The sequence below is a fragment of the Lycorma delicatula genome, chromosome 11 (genome assembly GCF_047948215.1).
Source record: "Lycorma delicatula isolate Av1 chromosome 11, ASM4794821v1, whole genome shotgun sequence".
NCBI classification, from domain to species: domain Eukaryota; kingdom Metazoa; phylum Arthropoda; class Insecta; order Hemiptera; family Fulgoridae; genus Lycorma; species Lycorma delicatula.
The window spans coordinates 45,859,491-45,867,308 of NC_134465.1; the positions used below are offsets into that span (position 1 = coordinate 45,859,491).

At 31.0% G+C, this 7,818-nt stretch overlaps 1 long non-coding RNA gene across 1 annotated transcript; it reads right to left on the reverse strand.

Annotated features, from left to right (window-relative positions):
* Positions 1–671: 671 nt before the first annotated feature.
* Positions 672–7,818, reverse strand: LOC142332355 (uncharacterized). The gene is made up of 3 exons (XR_012758271.1): positions 6,215–7,818; positions 5,370–5,510; positions 672–990 (listed from the first exon to the last, which is right to left on the reverse strand). It is a non-coding gene; the product is annotated as an uncharacterized LOC142332355 (long non-coding RNA).

Consider the following 7,818-nt stretch of genomic DNA (forward strand, 5'->3'; position numbering starts at 1 on the left):
AACTTTACTTTAAATTTACTGTAGAGATATCCTTCGTAAGTTAGATCCACGTGTGGATGTCTGTTGCGTATGGAAAAATTATGCAAATCATAGAAATATGATTTTACTCTCAAATAAATATACATACAGAGTTTTTATATAAGAACTGTTTGATTTCAAGTACGATTTAAACGGCATTATATTTAAGGTAGTATAACTTACTTACTGTACATTAGTGTCTATCCTTAACGGGTAGATTTTGAAGTTTTTCTTGGTGTACTTCGATATATGTACCGTTCGTTGCCCTGCAAATGTCCAGACGGTAATCCGGCTCTTCCCACGTACTCGTCAGGATGTCGAGTGTAATGTATGCTACTGTCGCACTGCAACAACCCTCTCCTGTAGATGGTTGATGTCGCGGATTTTCACCGAATAATGATTTTTATATGCCTCCCAAAAAGAAATCTAATGGGGTTTAGGTTCCTTGGTGGCCGTGCGATCAGCCCTCCTCTTCCATTCCACTTGTTTTGAAACCGATGTATAATGCAGCACGGACACGGTTGCTGTAACACGGCGGAGCGCCATCTAGCCGATAGAAAATTATGTATTTGAGCTAAATTTCAACTTTTAGTGGTTAATGGGGGTCACATTAATTCGGCATTAAGCAGGTAATGAAAAAAAACTACAAAAAATAAAATTATAAATAAATATTTATTTTCATTATTTTAGGTAAGAATAAGGATATCAAAGATTAAATTCCACGGAAAACTAAACGAACTGTTCCGGCATTTGCCCTATTGTATCAAGGGAAACCGTGGCAAAACCTTGATAAGAACAGCCTAACAATATTTATGTCTACGATACATTTCACATTACAGGCTTATAACATAGTAAAAAAAAATTTATACACTACGATAATATTACAATTTTAATTATAATAAATCTTTATAAATTTATAAATTTATAGATTTATAAATTTCTTCCACATCTGGTGATATTTATCCTTTTTCCCTGCAAAAAGAAATAAAAATTATATAATAATAACAATCTACAATCTCTTATCAATAAAATGTATCGAAAGGTTTTCACCCGTCTTCAGGAGAATATAGAAAGAATGGAGTAAAAAAAAAACACATTATGTGTTAAGGTGGTTCATTAAAAGCACGAGTATATTACTTCAATTCTAACGATCGATTATGAATACATTTTTGATAAAATATTAAAAAAGTCTTATATAATATAAGGAAAATTACAATGAATGTAATCGATATGTGGATTAACAGAATAAAAGTTCTTTGAACAATGAACTCAAACATAGAAATTTACAATTATGTAATCTATTCTGATCGGTTCCAGATAAAAATCTAAACAGTATTTTCATCCTGTGTACTGATATTTGTCATACATATATATATATGTATTTCTGGGTTTTGCAACAAAAAAAAAAAACTATCAGTTATTTTCCAGTTATAAATAAATCAAAAAATTATTGTGCTTTAATGAGCAAATATCGTTTACTATGCTTAATTTACAAAATGTATGAACAGAATATTGCCCTTCATACGAGTGACGTAAACAAACAAATCGTTTTCAACTCTAGATGAGGGAGATTAAAATTTAATGAATCAATTTTTATTTTTTAACTAATTTTTCTTCTGCTACCTCTTTAGGCTACCTAATGATGGCATAGAGACCTGCAGTCTGGTCTTTGCAACTGTTGCTAATTGTAATCTTAGTTAGCAGTCAATTTCTTGAATCTTCTGATTCAAGAAGATTACTACAGTTAAATTTTGGAGTAATAAATTGTAAAGTAAAAAAATTAGCAAAATTTCTCATAACTTTTCATTTGTTAAAAATAAATATTTTGTTAATAGTCTATTAATTATGATTCTGGCCATTTAAAAATATTCTGCTGTTGCTTGCTGTAAGGTATTTCTATGCAATTTATTCAACTTCCACAATAAAACTATATATAAATGACATTAAGTATTTATCGTTTTCCATAATTTATTTTAGTGTTCTATTATAATGTTAGTTAATAATAATATACTGAATGTTCAAAAATTTGAACGTATTGAGAATTCAAATTATGTATGTCCTGATTTGTTTGATTTATTAACTGTACATAATTTTTTGTTTTTAATTAAACATTAATGTCTTTTTTCTTTTTCCTTTTTTGAAAGTATTATGTATTATTTTTAAATTTATCTATTAGGTTAAATCGATTACATTTATTATCAAATTATTGAATTTGTAACAAAATTATTGAAAATAATGAATGGTATAATAAAAAATAATGTTAATTCCTGAATTTAAAAATTATAAAATTTGTTTACAAACATAAAAAATACCTAATTATTAGTCAGAAGTGATCCATTAGTGAAAAAAAACCTTTTGGCATGCCGAAAGGTGGAGGTAGATTTCACCGGTGCTAAGTAAGGGATAAAAAAGATTTCTACCTTAAAGTTAAGAAAAACTTTAAATTTACTTAATACAACAATGGTTGCATGTGAAATAAAGTTTCACATGTTTAGCCTACAACAAGCCCCATCTTCTTACAATTTCAGCAATGTTTCAGTCATCCCTTGCTGTAAGGGTTGGTCATATCAAACATTGTTTCAGACAAAGGTTTTAAGGTCATGTTTAGAGGACTAACGACCACTTTAAACATATTTGATACTGTGCCTATTGAGGAAGGTATGATTTTTTTTGTCTTCGAAACTTCAGTTTTTCCACCCCTTGGACTGATAGTTGGTGATATCAAAAATTTTACTTAGATAAGTCTGAGGCCCTTATCCAAAGAATAGTAGGAACTTTAAAGAAATTTGATATTTTACTTACGAAAGTTATAGGGATATTTTGATTTTTGAAAAAATCCCCCATGGTCTGATTTTGCCCATTAATGAATTCAACCAAGATTTTGGGTTGTTATATTTTATGTATAATTTGAAAGTGATTGGCGAAAAATTATGGCAGTTATCGTGTCCACAAGAAAGTGAAATATATATATATATCAAAAGATTATCTTTAAATAATCTTTTGAGCTGATGGTGGTTTTTGGTCCTGGGGGATGTGAAACTCAAAGATATGTCAAAATTTTCTAGAAGGCAAATCATGGTACCCATTACAATAGATAACTTTCGTATGAAATCTACCTAAAATTCTATAGAATTTTTAGGTTTCTTAGTTCCAGTATATAAAACTGGAAATGGAACTCTAATGTTACAAAAAATGAAAAAGAGGGGTAATATAAATTATGGAATAAAAGAACTAAAATTTGAAAGGATTCAGAAAAAATTCTTACTCTTTTCCTAAGTGATTATTACACTAATAAATATAATATGCGCAATTGAGTTTACTTGTTTCTTACAACTAATAATGACTTCTAATTAAAATATAAATACTACATTACTTTCATTTTTTTGTCAGAATTATGAAAAATCATTTTAATATTTGATTTTTTATTCTGTTAAAGTAGTACTGCAAAAGAAACTTCATTAACCTCCACATTACCAAGCAAGGTATTCTAACTAACCCAGGTTGATTTTTTCCTTATAATAATTTTATGTGAAGAGATACATACTTGTGGTTTCATGACTTTGTCCTGAAATAATTGAAATTGTATTCACAATCATGACTGACCCCATTTTTTTTTGTTTTCATAGCTATTATTGACAGGATATATTGGTGGGGTTGTGAGACTTCCCTACTTAGTGTGAAATGCCAAAAATGACAACTGATAATTTTTTCACCGGTTGTCCCTTGGCTGCTGAACTATTAAACAAAACATGACACTGGTTGGTACTCTGTATTCCGATAAGAAAGAGATTCTGAAGGAATATTTGCCCAGAAAGAAGTTCATTCTTCAATGTTTGGTTTCACAAATGACTAGTTTTCCGTGTTCCAAAAAGGGGTAAGTCGGTAATCTTACTCTCTACTCAGCATCATGAGAGGCAAGTGAAGGGTGAAGGAAGTGAATACAAATCTGAAATAATACTCCGTTGTAACAAAACTAAAGGTGCCGTAGATAATGGAGACAAAATGACAAGAGAATACAGCCGTGTTAGAGGAATCAGGGGGTGGCCACTAAGACTTTTCATGGAGATGGTAGATATTTCAGCACTGAATGCATAAATTCTGTACACACAAACATTTCCCGAGTGGCAGGAGAAAAATCGGAGCCGATGGAAACTTTTCATGACTGAGCTGGCATTTGTTCTTGGCAAAGGCAACATGGAGGAAAGAGCTAGAAATATCAACAGTCTTAATAAGGAAGTAAAAGACGCACTGAAAGCATGCGGTACTGAAATTCCGACAGCAGTAATCCAACCTGAAAGTTCCAAGTTACCATCACAGTGCTGTCAAGATTGCAAGAGAAATGAAGATAGTAAAACACGATTCTATTGTGTAATTTGCAAGAAACTTGTTTGTAATATATACAAAGAAGAAACTGTTATTGTGAAGCGCATGTTACGCAAAAATGTACCTGAATGAACAGTTCAAAAATGTTATTTTGAGGCAAAGCACTAGTTTACTGCAATGACAGCCAAAACGTATACATTTTTAATTTTACAGGTGTCCATTATTGAATTTCTCTTGTGAATGATATAAAATTTATTGTACTTTGCTTCTACATTCAGTTTTTAATACTTTTAATTATTTGAAAAACTGTATTTCAAAACTAAATAAAGCTATTCGTTGAAAATAACAGAATCTAAAAACAAATATTACACTAAATCACAAAGTAGTACTGGGGTAGTCAAAATACTCTGTTTGGTAAAATAAAGGTGTCGAAAAGCTTGGCAATGGGAGGGTTAATTTAGACCGGGTCTAAGCCACGCCATCAGACAGGTAAAAATAAATTATGGTATGTCATATCAAAAAATCTTCTATTTGAAAAGTTATATTTTACAAACCAGAAATAAATACTAGTTAATTTGAGATACAATACATTATACTTGTTCTTTTGTGCATATTTTTTGTTTCAATTTATTTGAAGTTTGAAGAGATTCTATAGGAATTTTGAAAACTACAAATTCATAATTATTATATAAACATTTAGAGTCGTACATAGCTGGACGATTTCAATTAAGATAAAGATGAAAAAGGACTCTAAATCTAACAAGAATTTTTTCACTAGAACTGATGGCAATCTTGGACATCTCTTCGTAATGCCAGGTAGAAAAAAATATTTGCACTAATAAGAATAATGTTACTAGCGTACAACTATTTTACACAAAACATGAAGAGACTACTTACTTATTTTTAACAGATCAAAAGATCGAGAAGGGTTTCTAAGAGAAGCTTTCTCTTTGGCAATACTATTAAAAAATTTTACTGAAAAATAAAACATTTTTTTTTCCACTAAATGTAAGTAATATTGTACTTACTTATGACCGTAGAACGGTGCACTTGTCTTGTACAAGAAAATATAATATATTAAATAATTTAACTGAAATCTGGTGAAAATTTCATTCTCATTATTTCAAATTCCTCTGTAAAGTTAATAAAGCTGAAATCATGGCAAACGGCTGTAAAAAAAAAAAAAGAAAAGTATATTAAATCTCTTAGCATAAGAGCGACAAAAGTTAATAATTTTTGATCAGAATAAATTATATCTTAATATTGTGAAATTTAATAATAGATATCGATCACCTTAATTCATTCTTCCTGACGAAGTCAGGAAGATTATTTATTTATTTATTATTTTATTTTGTAATGATTATTTAATCATTACAAAAAAAAAGTCGTACATTTGGTTTAAATAAACAGAGAATTTTAAATAAACTCTTCCTTATCAAAAAAAATTTGTGCAATTCAAATAATTTCTCTCCTAGCATTCAATAAAAGTGTCACAGACTTGATTTTACATCAAATATACTTCTATAAATAATTTTAATACATACACCTCTTCTAGTGGTTATATAAAATAAACAATAAAAAAATTCAAATAAAATTTTAAAAAACACAATAATGTTCAATTTTAACAAAAATTCTATTTTTTTGAAGTACAAATTAAAACGACACAAATTAAAACAACTTGCCGATTCCCACAATTCTAAAAAAAAAAAATATTTATTCCAATTATATGCATTTAATAAGGTGAATAGTACTATTTGTGCGATTTCAAATCTGCAAACTAGAATTAAATTTGAGAACAGGGTATTTAGTAGCACAAATTTACAGAAAACCTGATTAACAAATTATATAGCCTAAAAGTATGGTATTACCTTACCTAATATCTGTTTTTCTTTAGTTTTCTTCTGAATTATCCTCAGGAATATCCATTTTCATTCTCCAGAAGTAATCAGCAAAAACTTTTTAGGCACCATTTTCCCTGGAAGCATGTTTCCATCTCTGACATATCCTGAGCAAAGCGTTCATCATGCTTATCAGTAAGATTGCTAAAGTTAAGTGAAAAAATTTCAAACGTGAATGTAAAATATGTAATTTTATTTAGACATATTTCTATTGAAGTCACTTTCTTGCTTAAAATTATTTTCTCTGTTAATTTTATCAGTTCATTTTTTGTAAAATCTTGTTTTTTGTAATAGTTATGATCTTATGTTTATCCCAATTTTTTTCATCTTCTTTTTTTTTGTCTTTTTATTATCCCATTTTTTCTTTGTTTTCTGTACCTCACCTTACATTTAGACACAACTATAATGTGGTAAGAATGTCTATTCCTGGATGTAATTTCCATTCCATAATTTAGTTTGGAAATCTCTCAAATAGTCTAGTAGATGGATTTCACCAATATATATAAAACTTCTTTTATGAATATTAAAAGGAAATCATTTTGATTATCAGTTTATACATTTTTTGTGTAGGAGGAAACTTTGTGACCAGACATAGCAGCCCACACCATGAACTTCACACACCATGGGTGTGTGAAGAGATGAGGACTCAGTAAACAACCTCCCCCTAAGACAAAATGCCCTGATACCCGCCTGTTGGCATTACTCAGGGTATACTGTTTCTCCTGTGGGACACACAGGGTGGTGTTGGGAGTCCTACACATATCACCAGTGGCAGCGACCCAAGGGCCCCTAACCACCTCCATGCATAGGCTATCCCTATCCCACTCACCCCATATGCTCCAGCAAAACACATGATCGATGGATCCTCTGTTCACAGTGGAACCTCCTCTCTATTTACCTGTGTGCAACTGGTCCAGTAGGGGTTCAGGGTTCAATCTACAGCACCATAATTAAGGGGGAGATCACTGTCTACATCCAATGTTAGCAATGCTACAGATCTGCTGGAAACAAACAGAGGTCATTGTTGGCCCCAAGCCAATGGGTTGGAGAGTCCTGTACACCTTGACAGTAGTGACGACCCCAAAGGAGCCCCCACCACCTCCTTGTACAGGCTGTCCCCTCACCATCTGCCTGTGAAGGCTAGCCCTCGTGCAATAACTCCTGTGCCGTCCTGATTTTGAGGATACCCTCTGCCAAGGCAGCCACTTCTCGCCAGATATTTCACTGGTCAACATTGTCTTCAGCAGATTATCTTTGGCAAGCCCACCAAAAGCAGCAAAGCACTGGGATCTCTTGCTATCACCAGTTTATACTTAACTAAAAATTCTGAAGGTTCAGTTCTTTAATTTTTTTAATCTAGCTCATACTATCTTGACTACTTTTCCTTCTCTTTATTATAAAATTCATACATATAATAAACCTCTATCAATCAGATAGTGTTGTTTAATTTCCCTCCATATGTGAAATCTGGTTTATTTAAGTCAATTTAATGTAATGCTGTAATGAAATCTCGCTCATGTTTTACAGTGGTAGTTCAATGTAAATTTGAATGAATTTTTGCATTTTAATGTATGATCAA